Source organism: Panthera pardus, unplaced genomic scaffold (genome assembly GCF_024362965.1).
Source record: "Panthera pardus isolate Hobbes unplaced genomic scaffold, ASM2436296v1 HiC_scaffold_27, whole genome shotgun sequence".
In the NCBI taxonomy this organism is placed as follows: Eukaryota; Metazoa; Chordata; class Mammalia; order Carnivora; family Felidae; genus Panthera; species Panthera pardus.
The window spans coordinates 90,085,668-90,100,805 of NW_026526843.1; the positions used below are offsets into that span (position 1 = coordinate 90,085,668).

Sequence of the window (15,138 nt, forward strand, 5' to 3'; positions counted from 1 at the left end):
CCGGCTGTCAGCGGATGCCCGCTCGCTCGGCGCCTACGCCGCGGCCAGGCTTTTCGGGGAAGGGCGAGAGGAGGGGTTTCCCCGCTCGGCGGTTTCGGCTCCCCGGGGGACAATCCGGCCGCGGCTGGCCCCGGGCTTTAGGTCGTGCAGCCTGGGCCGGAGGGGGCGGACTCGGTGTGCGCCCAGCGCCGAGGTGCGAACCCGGGATGGGGGCGGGGTGGGGGGGGAGTGAGGTGGTGGGAACCTCGGAGCTCTAAGCCGGAGGTGGACACAGAGGCTCATCAACTCGGTCTGGGGCGCCCGCCCTGATGTTTGCGATCTGGAGCCAGCGGCCGGGCTGGGGGGAGTTTACCGGCCGCCCTGCGGGCCTGGAGTTCAATACCGAAACCTCCCTAAACAAATACAAAGTCTTCCGGAAACCCCTGCGTGATGTATTTGTGCGGGGGGAGGAGGAGGGTTTTACAAAACTCCCCGAGAGTCCGGTTCGGTCGAGAGTTCTCGGGTTTCTGGGGCGCATGATGCCTTTTCCTTCCTTTACAGGGGCCTGCAAAGCCCAGCAGAGTTTCTTATTATTTCGCATTAACAACCACTTCGTGTTGACATAGTTATATGACCCTCCCAAATATAACTACCTGTTTAGTTTCAACACGCGAGCGCGATGGTGAAACGCAAACACTGGACAGTAACTAAGAGAAGAAAACACGGCTGCGAGCTTGAGGTTGGATGCAAGATAAATCCTCATAACGCATCCTTGGTTTTATTCAGCCTAATTACCTTAGTAATCCTGCCCCTCCCCGCACCCGCGCGCGCGCGCGCACACACACACACACACACACACACACACACACACACACACGAGAAAGACTGAATCCCTGTAGTAGAGGTGCGACTTTTCCTGGGGAGCCCCAAGGATGGGTAAAGGGGTGGTTGCTGGTGTACAGGAGGTGGGTTTTAAATGTCACTTCCAAATGAAAATGCTTTCCTTCTGCCTTTTTCTTTTTTTTGATGCAGTTTTCGAAAGGAGCATTTTTGCGAGATAAGAAGTGACCGATCAAAATCGCTGAGGGGAGGTTGTAAGCGGCCGCTTTGCCCCAGCTTAGCGTTATCTTATCTTTCACACTTGCATGGCGGAAAAAAAAATTGGCTTATCTTTATCCCCACCCCCTTCTCGCCTTAATTGCTAAAAAACACTGGTGTGTTAAACCGGGAGGAAGGAGGTCTCTGGATTGTCAGTGGAAAAGGAAGATTCAAAAATGGGGGCGCCTGGGGGGAAACAAGGGTGGCCGGATCTAGTCTTCTTCCCGGGCCTTTCTAGTACAACGTAGAGGGTCCAGTCCGGGATGGAAGGCTTCATGGCCAGATTAAAAAAAAAAAAAAAAAAAAAAAATCTGGAGATGGCCTTGGATCGTGCACCTTCCCTAGGCCTTGCTTTCTCCGTGCTGCGTTGACCAACCTCTCCTTCCCTTCGTGTCTCAAAGCTGCCAATGGGTCTCGGGTTGGGGCCTCTCACTCTGCCCTGGTTCCTCCTCCCCATACACATCCCCCTTTTGGGGAGGGGGATGCAAGGCTGGGACGCCTGGCCTGCTGGAAATCATTAAAATATATGCGAGTGTCTGCAAACACACACTTTTAAATCATGGCGTTTCCCCTCCACGCTGGTATATTTAAACTCCGGAGCGAGCTGGATCTCCTCCCTCTCTCTCAGTCGTTTGTCTGTGTCACCGACAGGCCGCTAATGGCCGGGCTTCCAGGCGCTGTGCATTATGCATTAGCCTCCTCCCTCCGCCGCACACAGAAGGTTCTGTCAGGCCTCGCAACACAAACCACCCTGCGCCCCCTCCCCCCCCCCCCCCCGCACTCGCGGCCAGGGGCTGCGCGGCTGCAAACGCACTGGGGTCGCAGGGATGGGGAGGGGGGCCCTAGGAGTGAAGGCAGAGCAGAGTGGGCCAGAGGGGGAATGGGAGCGGGTGAAAAAGTGCCGTGGATTCGGCCCTGTGGAATCCCCAGCCTCGCACTGCCCCCAAGCTTTGCTCCTGGCTGACCTTCCCGAGGCAACCACCTCCCGCCACTCACCTCTGCGCCCGACTTTGCGAGGGCCTCAGAGGTTTTTAGAGAGATCAGCTCCGCATTTCCATCTGCTGGGCCCTAGTCCCCTTCTTCCCTGAGAGAGAGGCTAGTGGAGCCTTCCAGATCCCTCCAGGCCCCGGGTGGTGCCTGCGAAGGGGCTCGGGCTCAGGGTGATGCGTTTCCGCAGGGGTCCCCCGGGAGTGGAGGAGGGAGGCAGGATACAAAATGGCTGGGGTTGGAAAGCCAGCCTGCTGGTTCCGCAAGCAAGCCGTTGGTGGTTCTCCGTCCCCTTCCCCGGGGCTCCCACTCACTGTAGAATATGAGCCAAAGGCGCCTTGCTAAATAAGCAGCCAGGGTGGGACGTGGCGTCCGGGTTTATCGCCAGGAGCATCCGGCCTTCGCTGTGCTTCGAGGGCTCTTAAGGGGGGGGGGGGGGGCAGGTGGAGCGCAAGACAGGGCCTCCCTGAAGCCACCCTTATTTATGTTCATCAGGCTGACACCCATCCACCCAGCGAGCCGCTCGGTGTGATCTCCAAGAGGCAGTGGGTACTATCACTTTCTGCCTGCCTCTTGGACCCTGCTCCCCCAAACGCCCAATAACCCCTCAAAGGCTGGGCTGAAAGAACAGCCCTCTTCAACCTAGCGACCTCTCAGTCTAGCAGTCTTCTCCCATGGAAAGCAGCTCCCTTTAGATGTTTCTTCATAACTGAAATCCCTGGAACGGAGGATGCCCTGTGCTTGGAGGGGGCAGGCTAGTGAATCTTTTCAGTGCCACTGGGTAGCCCAGAGTTCTTTGCACAAAGCAACCAGTTAGTATGGGTGTTTGTGTGTTATTTAAAACGTTTAACATTAATAGGCCAGCTCACACCCTGTAAGGTAAAAATACATCGCCCGTGACCACCCAAATCCCACCTATCCCCATAACCAGTGTCATAAATGTGAGGACAGCCTCTGAAGAGTGTCATCAGGGGTCTACAGAGCTTTATGATTTAGATCCTACACGTTTGTTACAAATGAGCCGCACCCACCATGCTGGAACCCCAGGGTCCACGAAATACCAGGTAAGGACCTCACCACGGGAGGAATGGCCTTTCCCCTAGGCCTGGGCGGTGGTTGAAGGTGTGGAAGAGGCTCTGACAGGTCTTGCACAGTCAGTCTGGGCGGAAAAGGGTGGCCGGGCTCCAGGCCTGTTCCCTGAGGCTCCAGCCTGCTTGCCTGATTGCAGAGCTTGGATAGAATGTGCAGGAGAAGAGTGCCTGAGAGCCTGAGGTCTAGGTGGGTGGGAGAGGGGTAGCCTTGCACCTCTCCTGTTTCTTTATTTCTCCACTGCCTGTGCTGCCTCCTCTCCTTTGCACTCACTCACTGGCTCTCTCCGCCTCCTCCTCTGCTTTCATTGAAATCCTCCCCTTGCTGAGTGCTGGGTATAGCGGCCTGACCCCCAGGTCAGCTCCCGGGGGACTCGTGGGAGGGCAGGGGAGGAGGGAGCCCAGAAAGGCCCTAGCTGCCCAAACGCTCCATAGGCTCCGAGGTGTCCCCAGCTCTCAGAGTCCCCTCCTGAATGGGGACTCAGGAGGGGACTGCCCCTCATGAGCTTTCTTCTCCTCCTCCCTGGAACAATTCCAACTAACCGGGCCAATAGGTGTAAACTCCCTACCCCTCCCCTGCCTTAGAGCACCTCCGGAAAATCTCACATTTTAATTCCCAGTGAGTCACGAACCACCCTCCCCACACACACACTCATGCCTCTTAGGACTCCCTTAATAAGATATTTTTAAAATCCCACAGAGTTGGAAAATGTATCCCTCAGAGATGGAAACGAAACCCTTTAATCCCACCAGCCCGCACGGGGATACCATGGAGGCCCCGCTCCTTAAAACAGTGTGTGGGGGGGGGGGGGGGGGGGGGTTGAACGCTGCAGATTACGTCAAAGGCAAATGTACTGGCCTGTTTGTCTCCAGCATCGAGGCCCCCTCACATTTACAGCACCGCACCCCCCCCCCCCCCGCAATTCATTTTAACTCTAGGACTTTTAAAGTTAGACAAACAGGCCCCTTTGTCAGCAGCCCCAGGAGGCCACAGGACTCAGAGGCAGCAGGCTCCGTGTCTCACTTAGTTCCTGGATTTTCCAAAAGTTCTGGACGGTTACATGCGACTCTTAACTCCGGGAAAAGCCTGTGCCTGGGGGGAGAGTTGGGGAGGCATGGGAAGGGGAGAGAAGGTGGCCGGGCACCGTGCCAGGGTCTCGGCGGCGGCCTAACCGAGCCGGAAGGGCCTGGCATGGCTCCACACTCGCCCAGGCCAGCTCTCCTGCGCGGCCCACAGTGGCACAGCGGCCTCCTCGCCTGAAACCACGTTCAGAGAGTTTCCCCACAAATACCCAACTTCAGCCTTCCCGGTTATTTTAGACTTGTTTTGAATAAAAGGAGTCGCTTCAAAAAGAAATGTTGCTACAACACACAACCAGAGGCCTTTTCTCCAGCTGTGTCTGTAACTCGCATGCGTTCAGTCTAATAACTTTTAATGTCTGGCCCTAAAATGTCTTTATAAAAAATAGCTTTACAGCATAATAGTCCAGGTGTCTTTCTGCTTGTTACCGGAGATTAAAAAAATGTGTGGGTTAGCTTTCAGAGACATCCACCTCCAGAAAGACTGGGAAGAAAAAGGCGTGCATTCCATTATGCAGGCGCGAGTCCTGGAAGTGGCGGCGGCCCAGCAGGGCTGGGCACTGTTCTCGGGGGCACTTGCCTGCCTGTCTTTTACATCAGTTGTTATAAGCAGCTCTGGAGCATGAAGATTTAATTCTGCCCGAAGTTTCGGGTTTCAAACGGTAGAGATGTTTCACTTCTGCTTTGAAAAGGGCTCTTTTTATAACTATGTACCGAGAACTAAAACAGCACAAATAACATCGCACCTAACACCAGTCCCGCAGTCAGTATTAAGTCTAATTTGTAAAAGGGATCTGCTAGCTAGAGCTGATTTTGGCCTTGACCTTGACTTCGTAATCAACTTGAGATGCTTTTGATTATTTTTGGCATGGAGACACTCCAGGATATTTTAAAACTTTCCGTGTGGATTTACAAGCTACCTCCATTTCGGATTGATGTTCTCATCGAGCCTGCACCATCTTGTCCTTAGGCAGAAAGAGACTTCCCCCACCCCCAGCATAAAAAGACTCTAGCGAAGGGCCCAGTAGGATCACCTTTTGCCGCGAGGTCCGGGCCCGCGGTCTGGGTGCGGCTAGGCCGGAACACCCCTCCCCCACTCCCACCCCTTCCCGCCAGCTTCACGAACTGGGGCTTCACGGCTCGCCCTAGAGGCTCTGCGCTCCGGGGAGGCCGGAACCTCTCCTCTCCGCCTCCCCCTCCCGCCCGCCGGCCCCCGCCCTCCCCCCCGCGGCCAGCGCCGCGCCGGGTGCGCTGGAGAAGCTCAATACGTGTCAATTGAATTGAACTGCTGCGGGCGCAGGCTGTACGCCGCCGCCGAGCACCGATCAGCACGACGTTACCGAGTGGAAATTTATGGGGCGAACGGTGTAAGCCAAAAGTTGCTCCCTGCCAAGGAAAATAAAACGCGGGAGATAATCTCCCGAGGCTGGGGTGAGGGGCCAGGACGGAGCCTCCAACCATCTGAGGTGCAGACTATGAAATGCCCGCGAACCGAGAGACATTCTGGAGGATCTCCGCTCCCCTACCGCCCCCACCCCCGCTTCCTTGTGCCCCACTGGCTGCCCACCCCCTCGCGTATCCAAACAATTCCCACACAATTGAAACGTCCGGGGAACTCGGGTGCGGAGTTCGGGCTGAACGGCCACTGGGGCCCGGCGTGGGGTTTTCAGGTAGCTCTGGACACCAGAATGGGCAAGGGCTCCTCCCGGAGGAAAGGGCGACCCAGGGCGAGGGTGGGCGCCGACGCGCACTCGCCAGGCTCTGCTGGGTCTCGGAAGGGACGCGCGAGCGGGAGAGCGCAGCGCTGGTGGCGAGAGGAGGCAGCGGCGGCTGCCGCCGGGGTTTGACAGCTTTGGCTGCGCGGAGTGCGAGGCGCTTTATGGTAATTGCGGTCCTCCACTGGCCTTCTGGGTAGCGAGGGGAGTCTCGGAGCGCGGCTGGGAGAGCCGCCCCCGCCGCCCCCCATCCCCTCGGCTCGGGATCAACGGGCCGCCCTCGCCGCCGCCGCCCGAGCCGGTCTCTGGCTCGCCCAGGACGCGCGCCCGGGCCGGGTGTGCGCGGCCAACTCGGTCCGAGCGGGGGAGGGGAGGGCAAGGGGCGAGGGGGGGAGCCACCCAAGTGGTCCGGGATTCGGACCCAGAGAGGCGAAACGCGCCGGGGCAGGAATCGATGACCGCTGGGGAAACTCGGGCAAACCTTTCCCGGGGAATCACCCCTCCACAACCCCACCGCCGAGGCGCCGCAGCGGAGGGTGAGCGGAGGCTGGGGGAGCTCAAACTTGCGAGAGCTGGAGGCGGCGGCGGCGGCGGGCGGGCGGCTGTCGCCCGAGCGCTGCGCCTGCGGGGGGAGGGGAGGCGGCTGCTGGGAGGGAGGGAGGGAGGGAGGGCGGGCGGAGGGAGGGGGAGGAGGAAGAGGAGGGAACCAGGGAGGGGGACGCGTTGGGATCGCGGCGTGCGGCGGCAGACGGAGCCTGGGCTCCCAGCGGCAAGGTGAGGCAGAGCTACGCTCCTCGCTGAACGCGGGCCGAGCTCGGCGGCTGCGGGGGAGACGCGCCGGAGCCCAGACCGCGACCGAGAGCGGGAGCGAGGCGGGCGGCGGCGGCGGAGGGGGAGCCCGCGAGCCGCCGGGCGGGGAGCCCAAGCCGCGCTGTCGCCGCGCAGGGACGACTTGGCCAACACACTCGCACACACACACTCACACACACACACACACACACTCACACACACACACACACTCACACACACACACCCAGCCCGAGCGGGCGCTCGCGGCGATCCGTCAACATGGCGCTGGGGCTCCTGCCCGAGCGCGGGCGGCAGCAGCGGCGGCGCGGGAGCTGCTGAGCCCGGCCGAGCCCGGCCCAGCCGCGGGAGCCCGGAGGATCGCGCGGGGCTGTCGCCACCTGCCCGGAGGCTTTGAGCCCGCCCCGCCCCGCCCCCACCCGGCCCAGAGCCCACCCCTCGGCGGGGCCGACCCCGAGGGCAGCCGGCTGGCAGCAGACGGCGAGGGAGACCAGCGAGCGCGGCGCCGCGAGCGGGCTGCGGGCAGCCGGGGACGGCAAACTTTGCTGCTCGCCGCGCTTCCCCGGCCCGGCTCCTTCTCCGCTCGCTAACGTCGCCACCCCACTCTCCTCCAACCCCGCACACCTCTCCCCATCCAGCCATCCGCCCCTCGCTCCTCCTCGCCGCCTCGACTCTGTTCGGGGGGAAAACTTCAAAGCGCCGAATCGCAGGCTCCCAGCTCACTCCCCGGCCGGGGATTTCAGGTCAGTGCTCGGAACACCTTTCCCCGGGGAGGCCGCGCGGGCGGCGGGCGGGCGGGCGCGCCGCGGGCTGCAGTCGGCCCCCTCCCTCGGGGCCCCCGCCCGCAGCGGGTTGCTCCTCCGACTCTCGCGTACCCCGCGGAGCTCGAAGCTTTCGCCTTGCGCTTCCCTTTGGCTGCTTGGCTCGCTTTCGTTTTTATCTCCTAGCTGTAAGTTATTAAAAATGCAGCCAGCCTAAGCGGCCCCGCGTGGGCATCGGGGAGGGAGGGGCGCGGCGGGGGGCCTGCCGCCTCCCGGGGGGCTGGGAGGAGAGCAGGGAGTTCGCCGAGTGGAAGTTTGCAGCCTGTGTGTGTCTGTGCGCGGGAGCGCGGTCGCCGCGGAGCGCCGCGAGTCGGGCGCGGGAGGGGGGGCAGCTGGGCTGGAAGCTGGGAAGCTCGGCTCGGCGTTAGCTCGCGAGCAGGAAGGGGAGGGCGGCGGGTTCCCGTCTGCTTTCTTTTTCGACTCGGGAAAGAACTGTAAAAACCCCCAGCCGCCGCCGCCTCGCCTCGCCTCTCCAGGGGACGGTCGTTCCTCCTAGTGGAACGACGGCGTGTGCGTGCGCGAGGGTGTGTGGCGGGCGCCCCGGGCCGAGCCGAGCTCGACCTGCTGCCGCCGCCGCGCAAGTCGGGAGGGGAGTCCCGGGTTTTTTCTTGGCTTGCCCCAAAGCGCGAATCACGTGGATTAAAAAAAAAAAAAAAAAAAGGAGAAGAAGAAACTACTAGGAAATCGAGCTGTGCTAGGGGTTCCGACTCGGCCCGTCGGCCCGCCCGCCCGCCAGGTCAGACGCTTTGTTTTTAAAATGTTCTTCTGAAATTATAATCTGCGGTTCCCTCCCACCCCCACGCCCTCCCCGACGTTGCCTAGTAGGTTTTAAGTTGTGAGCCCCCCGGGGCGGGGGTAGAATGTGCGTGGGCGGCGGCGGGAAGGGAGGGTGCCGGCGGTGAGGGGGGGGGGTGAGACCTGGGCCCTCCACCCGGCTGCTGGGAGTCTGGTGGGGAAGCTGGTTGGGCGTGTGCGTGTCTGCGGCCGGAGGAAGTTGGTCCCACTCGGAGGGCGTGCGGCGCAGAGGCTGAGGGCGAAGAGGAACTTGCGCACCCGGGCGCGATCCTCGGCCGAGGTGGGGAGGGCGAGGCGGGCAAGGAGCCGCCGCGCCGCGGGGCCCGCGCTCGGAGCAGGCGGGCCGCTGCGCTGCAGAGCCTCTGCCAACTCGGGGGCTCGGGGCGGCGGCGACGTGCGCCTGCTGTTTACCAAGCAAGCCCTGGGGCGCCGTGAGCGGAGTAGGGCGGCTCAAGGCACGCGTGGTCCCGGCGGGCTTCCCGCCGCTCGCACTTTCGAGTGGGCACTTCCTCGGGTCCCTGAGACGGCGGAGTCTGGCCGCGTGTAGGCCGAGGCCAGGCGAGGCTTAATTTGCTGTTAATGAATCTTTTCCAGAAAGTCCGCGATCTCCAGCTAGAGGCTGTGAGTGCCTGCGCGCGAGGGCGCGCGCCGCCGGCGTCTGAAGGGTGGGGGTTGGGGGAATTGCAGAGCGAAGGAAGGGGGAGGGTTATGTGTATTTAAAAACAAACCTTAAAAAGAAACCAGCGCGCTTCAAATAGGTATTCTCACAGCCTCTCTGTGTCTAGACCAGACAGCTCATGGTTTTAGCTGGATTTTTTTTTCTTTTCTTTTTTCTTTTTCTTTCTTTCTTTTTTTTTTTTTTTTTTTAATTTTTTTTGGAGAGAAGGGGAGGGGAGGGGTGGTGGTATTTGGTGCCAGGAGTAGCCTCTTGTCGAAAAATCCTTAAAATTGGTCTGGAAGTGAAAACAGGGAGGAAATGGCCCACCCCAGAAGGTAGTGGGTGGCGAACGCAGACAGAGTTGGGTATTTCTAGCCATCTGACACTTCCTGTGGCCCTGGAAACGGACACCGCGGGCCGAAATCAATCCTTACGAGGTGTTGGATTCGGTTTTGCTAGCGAAATTGCTTGTGTGGAAGGCATTTTAATTGTCGGCCTCGGAGACTTCTGTACGTGGGCACTTGGAGAATACGTTTGCTTCTCGACCCTTCCCACTCCACCCCCGACCTGTTATCTGGTCTGGGCTTTGCAGTGTTGGTTCTCGTGTTTATTTTGGGCATGATTTCACCGCGTGGAGGAAGGGGGGGAGGTGAGATGGCGGTGATTAATATGCCGTCCAGGTTTAATGGGAGGCTAGCCTTCAGTGTGCGGGTATCCGCCGCCACTCACCCAGAACCTGGGGTAGTTAGGGGAACGCGCGGGGTTCGGGCGCCAGGCGCTCGGCGGGCAGGTCGGGGCTGGGGCTCGCACGGCCCCAGCGCTGTCCTTTGAGGCGCTGTCACCAGTAGGTGACTGAGAGTTAATTAGGAAGTGTTCTCCGGATCAATGGGCCGCACAGCTCATTAGCGATTCTCCCCAACCCTTTGCAGGGCCGGCCGGGCCTCTGCCTCCCACACAGGCCAGGGCCCTCGCGGCCCGGGCTTCGGAGAGCGCCGCTGGGAAGTGGGGAGGGACTAGCAGCGAGGGGTGGCGGAGAGGCGAGTGTGTAACTTCGCCGGGCTGCGCTTTGCGTGCAGCGCCGCGAGGCCCGCGCAGCCCGCTCTTTCTTCCTGCTCTCGGTCGCCTCGACTGTGTCTTTAACTCGCTCCTGCTCGCGTCGCTGCCTGGCTGCTCCTCCCCGCCTCCCTCGCCTATCTCTTGTTCTCTAAGCACGACGCCTGTGCTCCCCGCCCAGTTTGGGATTAGACAAGATAAAAATAGGACTGCCCAGCGCGCAGAGCTGTGACTGCCCCGGCAGCCGGGCTGGCGGGAGCGCCGGGGGCCGGGGCCAGGGCCGGCGAGAACCCGCGGTGCGCTCGGGGCGGCCCGCGCGGGTAGGCTCCCACCCCCACCCCGCAGGCGCGGTCACGCTCCTCGGGTTCTGCCCGCCGGGAACCGTGCGAGCAGGGGGACCTGGGCAGGGTCTCCGCGCTCTCGCGGGTGTTGTTGGTGTGCCTGTGATAGATCGGTCTAGACAGGCATGCAGGCTCCCTCCCGGCTGAAGGACGGGAAAGGGGGGGGCGGGCCGCGGAGGCGGCGGCAGACTCCCGTGAGCAGCGAGTGAGCGAGCAAGCCTGCGGGCTCTGCGAGCTGGGTGGAGGGAAGGCTGTGAGGATTTCTCTTAACCCTTTAAAGGCAACGGAGTGTAATGGGGGTGTGGGGGCAAAGATCCTAGTAGAAATTCCTGGAGGCAGAGTAGCACCCCCCGGGGGGGAGAGGGGGCGGGGCGGGAGTCTGGGCCTAGGGTTTTCCTTTCTCTTCTGTGCACGCACGCTCACATCCTGGTGCATTGGACTCGATTCTTGGACGAACCAAACGTAGCTGCTGGATGATCTAATTTGACCCAGGACTTCTCAGTGGGAATGAGGTGTGAACACACATAGCGGGCACCCTCACTTAAGGAACTGAGTTTGGGAAATGCAGATATAGACCTCAGCGTTCCCAGAGAGAATTCATGCAGACATCTAGTAATGGGAAGGTCGGCCCTGAGCTGTAGTGGGGTGGGGCCTCTGACCAAGACTGCTGCAGACCTGAGACCTGAGGCTGAAATGTCAGGCCCCGTGTGTCCAGGTATGCGTTGGACACAGCATAGAGGTCCTTGGGTTGTCTGTATAAATAGACGCACCCTTAACCGTGAACTTGTGGGTGGTTAGGATCAGATATGTGCAAGGAGACAGCCTCTAAACAGGAGTTGGATAGCGATGTGTACAAGATCGATCATTCATATACACATACATGGGGTCGATATTGAATCCATCTGAAGATGTAACATAACTTTGCAGACAGTGGTCTAGTTCTTTCTAGAGGTTGCAATTGGTGGGTGGGCTACCCTGTGTATAAATGAATCATTAGTTAGCACACCTCTGCCTCCTTCCCCACCCTCTTCCTTGTAGGGTTTGTGGTCCAGGGGATCCTCTAGTTCTATTTAAACTGCAAGCCCATATTGGTGTAGCCTGGGAATGGGCCACATTACTGGCAAAGCAAGAATTGTACGTAGTGGGGAGGTGTAGGAGGTAGACAGGAATGCTCAGATTAAGATGTGCTCCTGGATGACAAGTGCTGAGACAAATCAAGACACTTGGGCTCCGATGCCCACATGGAACAAGAGATACAGAAGAGATAAAGAACTGGCCGCGAGGAATGTAAACATGGGTATGCAAATACAGACACCTATAGTGATATCCTAAGAGAAAATCCCAGACTCTGTTGAGCTGGAAACTGGGGCAGAATTTCTGTCAGTGCGTTCCAGAGACAAAAGCCCATTTAAAGGTGTGAAGAGGGTCACTTGGAAACACAAAAAGCATTCATATGCATACATCCGTGCTTAGATACACAGGCTGAATGACAAAAACTCCTCACTGCCTGACTGTGGACTTTCCTGCCGGGCAGGAGCTCCGTGGGCACACAAGTGTGGGCCGCACCACCGCCTTCCCGCACTCATTCACAGGGAAATCGCGAGTCGTTGGCTGGAAGGAAACTGAGGGCAAAGTGGCCTAGCTTAAGGGTGGATGGCCCTCACTTACTACTATCACTTTTGGTTATAGTTTCTTCGCTTCTGGAGCAGGGGAGAGGGCGTGTGTTGAGCAGGTAGGAGGATTTCTAAGAGGTTTTGTGTTCTTGACCTTGAGTGGATGGAAGGTGGAGGAAAAAAGAGGAGTAGCTTTCAGCTCTGGGTCAGGAGGAATGGGTGGTGGCACTGCTCTGAAGTCCTGTCTGCTAATGTGGCTCTCAGCCTGGTGGACTGATAAAGATAGAGCCGAAAGAAGTGTGAAGTTCGGCCTCCGGGAGGAATAAAGGGGAGGTAGGCTTTCATATTGGCATGCTTTAGGTTTTTTGTTTTTTTTTTTTCCCCCTCTCCTGGAGGAGACCTTGCGGGGACGGCCTGTGTAAGGGTGGATTAGCAGGCGCCTGTGTGACCCCAGACGCGCACGTAAACTAGGCTAGGGTTTGGTTTGCCCGCGGCGTCGATTTGCCGCGGTCCCTCTTTGTCTGAGCCCAGCCGGGAATTCCAGCTTTTATTGGGAAGACCGCACTCGGGTGGAGCCCGCGCCGGGTCGGGCGGGGCAGGGCTGGGCCGCGGGCTGGGCGGGAGGCTTGCAGGCCGCAGTGCCTCCCGAACTCCAGGACGGCCTTCTGGAGCGCCCGGCAGCCCTGACAATGCCACCTAGGCGGTTTCCTCGAGGGCGCGGGGCGCGGCGAGGCGGGGTGGGGGACCTCGAGGGTCCACTTCGGCCGCCGAGCCCCACCCCTTCCCCACTGGCCCCACCCCTCCCCCGCCCTCCCGGGGCCGAAAAGAACTCTGAAGGCCCTTTGTTAGGCCCCAGGGTCACACCCGTGCCCTGGGGGCCGCAGAGGGGCGGGAGAGTGGTGCTCTCGGCGAGAAAGGACCTTATCCTTGCTTGGAGGCCTCGGCCGCCCGCTCACACGGTTCGGGGAGGGGAGGCCGAGGCCGGCCACGGCCCGCCCCAGCTGCTTTGCCAGTGTGTACGGCCCGCGGGATTCCGTCTGTTTGCAAAAGCTGGTTGCGCTGCTGGGGCCTAGGTGGCGGCGGCGCCGTTGAGAGGCTGCCGGGGCAGGAGTAGATGGCCTCCTCGGGCAACCCCGATGGTAGCCAAGCCGCTTTCGTCTGGAGCACTTGGCCCGGGACTTCCCCCGACCACCAGCCCGGCCCGACGGCTTTTGCTGGTTGTCTACAACGTGTTCCTCCGGAAGGGGTATCTGACTTTGTGTTGGATGGGAATTAATGAACGATGCTTTTCCGCGATATTTCTGTAGAAGGCCCCCTTTCCCAGCACAAGCTCGTCTGTGCCGGTCTCCAGCCGAGGGTCTCGGAAATGGGGGTCCCTCACTTGGTTATTTTTTTAGAGCCATGTGTCCCCAAGCCAACCATTGCCCCTCCGCACCCACGGGCTCGGCTCCCTGTGATTAGACTAGCGGGGAAGTCCGCTAGAAGATCCTGACAGCATAAAATATAATTTGTGATCTAAAAGACAGTTTCCAGTATAATCTCATTATGCACCACAGACTCCCGGTGTTATTTTGTGGAAGGCGGACAATGATCAATTTACATTGACCCGGGGCTGGGCGAGCTTTTAGATGGTAATTGCCATATTGATTTGCATGCAAAAAGGAGACCTGCTAAAATTAAAGACCGGAAGCTAAATTAAACTAAATTTATTGTCTAGGTGCAAACCAGAGAAACTACTGGGGGGAGGGGGTGAGTCAGGTTGGGGTGCCGGGAGGGAGCAGGTGAAAGTCGCAAAGAGCTCCCAGAGGTCACAGATTTGGGAGCGATCTTTGCCCTTACGATTTCATAATGTGAGGAGGGGGACTTGTTTAGGGTGTGGGGACCCAGCGGGGAAAAGTTATAAACAGGCACCATTGCATTGAAGGCACTGGGGTCTTTTAATGCCAACAGTAAATGGCAAGGGGAGGAGAGGTTTATAGGGTTATGGGGGGGGGGGTCTTCCTGCACCATTTCCGGCAAGCCCCCATTTCTATTGTTCTACCCTAGCGCTGGCTGTCATGCCAGGGACACCCAAAACTCTTGCAACTGGAGAGTTTAAAAAAAAAAAAAAAACAACAACAAACCCACAGGCCTGCCCGCCCCACTCCCTCCCCTCCCCTCCCCTCCCCCCTGCAGAAGTTCTTTCCGAGAGCGCGCGGGTGTGGGGCGCACTGCACGCGCAGCGGCCAGGCCCGGACCGTTGGAGGCTGCGGGAGTTCCTCCCCGGTCGCAGCGGTCGCAGTAGTCCCAGGCTCGGACCGGATGCCGATCGCTTCGGGAAGCCGTCCGCTCCAAGTGGCTCTAGGTGTGGGGGGAGGGCGTCGGCCCGGGCCACTGCCTCGTGGTGCCGGGGTGGGGGTCGCCTTCCCGGGGGTTGGACGGACCTGCACCGAGTTAGGGGGCCGGGACAGGGCGGAGGCTGGAAACCCTGTCTTAATCGCCAACGCCGAAAAGTTTAAAAAAGAGAGAGAGAGAGAAAGAGAGAAAGCCACTGGCAGGGAGCCAGGGGCCGCCGGGCGGCGGGGGCGTGTTCGGCTGGCTAGCGGGGTGAGGACCCGGCGCCGCCATTGCCTCGATCCCTCCCGCTGCCGAGGCCCTTGCCCGCCCAGTCGCCCCTGGAGCCATTTCGCACATCCGGAGCCTCGGCCTCTTGGAGGAGAAACCGGTCCGGGGTCGGGAAGCCCGCAGGGGCAGCCGGCTGTCCGGTGCCCCTGTCCTTCCCGGTCGCCCCGAAGCGGAGCAGGAGATGGCCCTGGGCCTTAGAGGCTGTGGAGCCTGTGTCGTCGGGTGTGGGGAGTTCCCGGAGCATCTGAAAGCCTGGAGCAGATCTGGAAATTGGGGGAGGGGTGGGGTGGGGATGTTAGGCTCCCACCCCTGCTTCTGGGATGAGAAGTTGGGAAAATGAAAGGTCAACCAGTCCCCAGCTTGTCCGCGGGCTTGGGCTTTTTGTGGGGACCCGCCCCCGCCCCCCCCCGGGGGCGGGGAGGGGGGGAGTCCAGTAGGGCTCCGCCTCTTGCAAGCCACTTCCCTTTTAATTTCCTCCCCCATCCCACTTTGGTCCCTG

General features: G+C 60.0%; 1 protein-coding gene across 8 annotated transcripts in view; it reads left to right on the forward strand.

The window, feature by feature from the left end:
* BCOR (BCL6 corepressor) overlaps positions 1 to 15,138 on the forward strand; it is a 115,128-nt gene that overhangs the window by 64,209 nt on the left and 35,781 nt on the right. For 4 of the 8 annotated variants that reach the window (XM_019417291.2, XM_053891711.1, XM_053891710.1 and 1 more), the window contains exon 1: positions 6,728 to 7,497. The exons of 2 other annotated variants lie outside the window; for them this stretch is intronic. The gene's annotated coding sequence lies outside the window, so the exon portion shown is untranslated. 2 more of the 8 variants (XM_053891709.1, XM_053891706.1) reach the window with 2 other exon arrangements.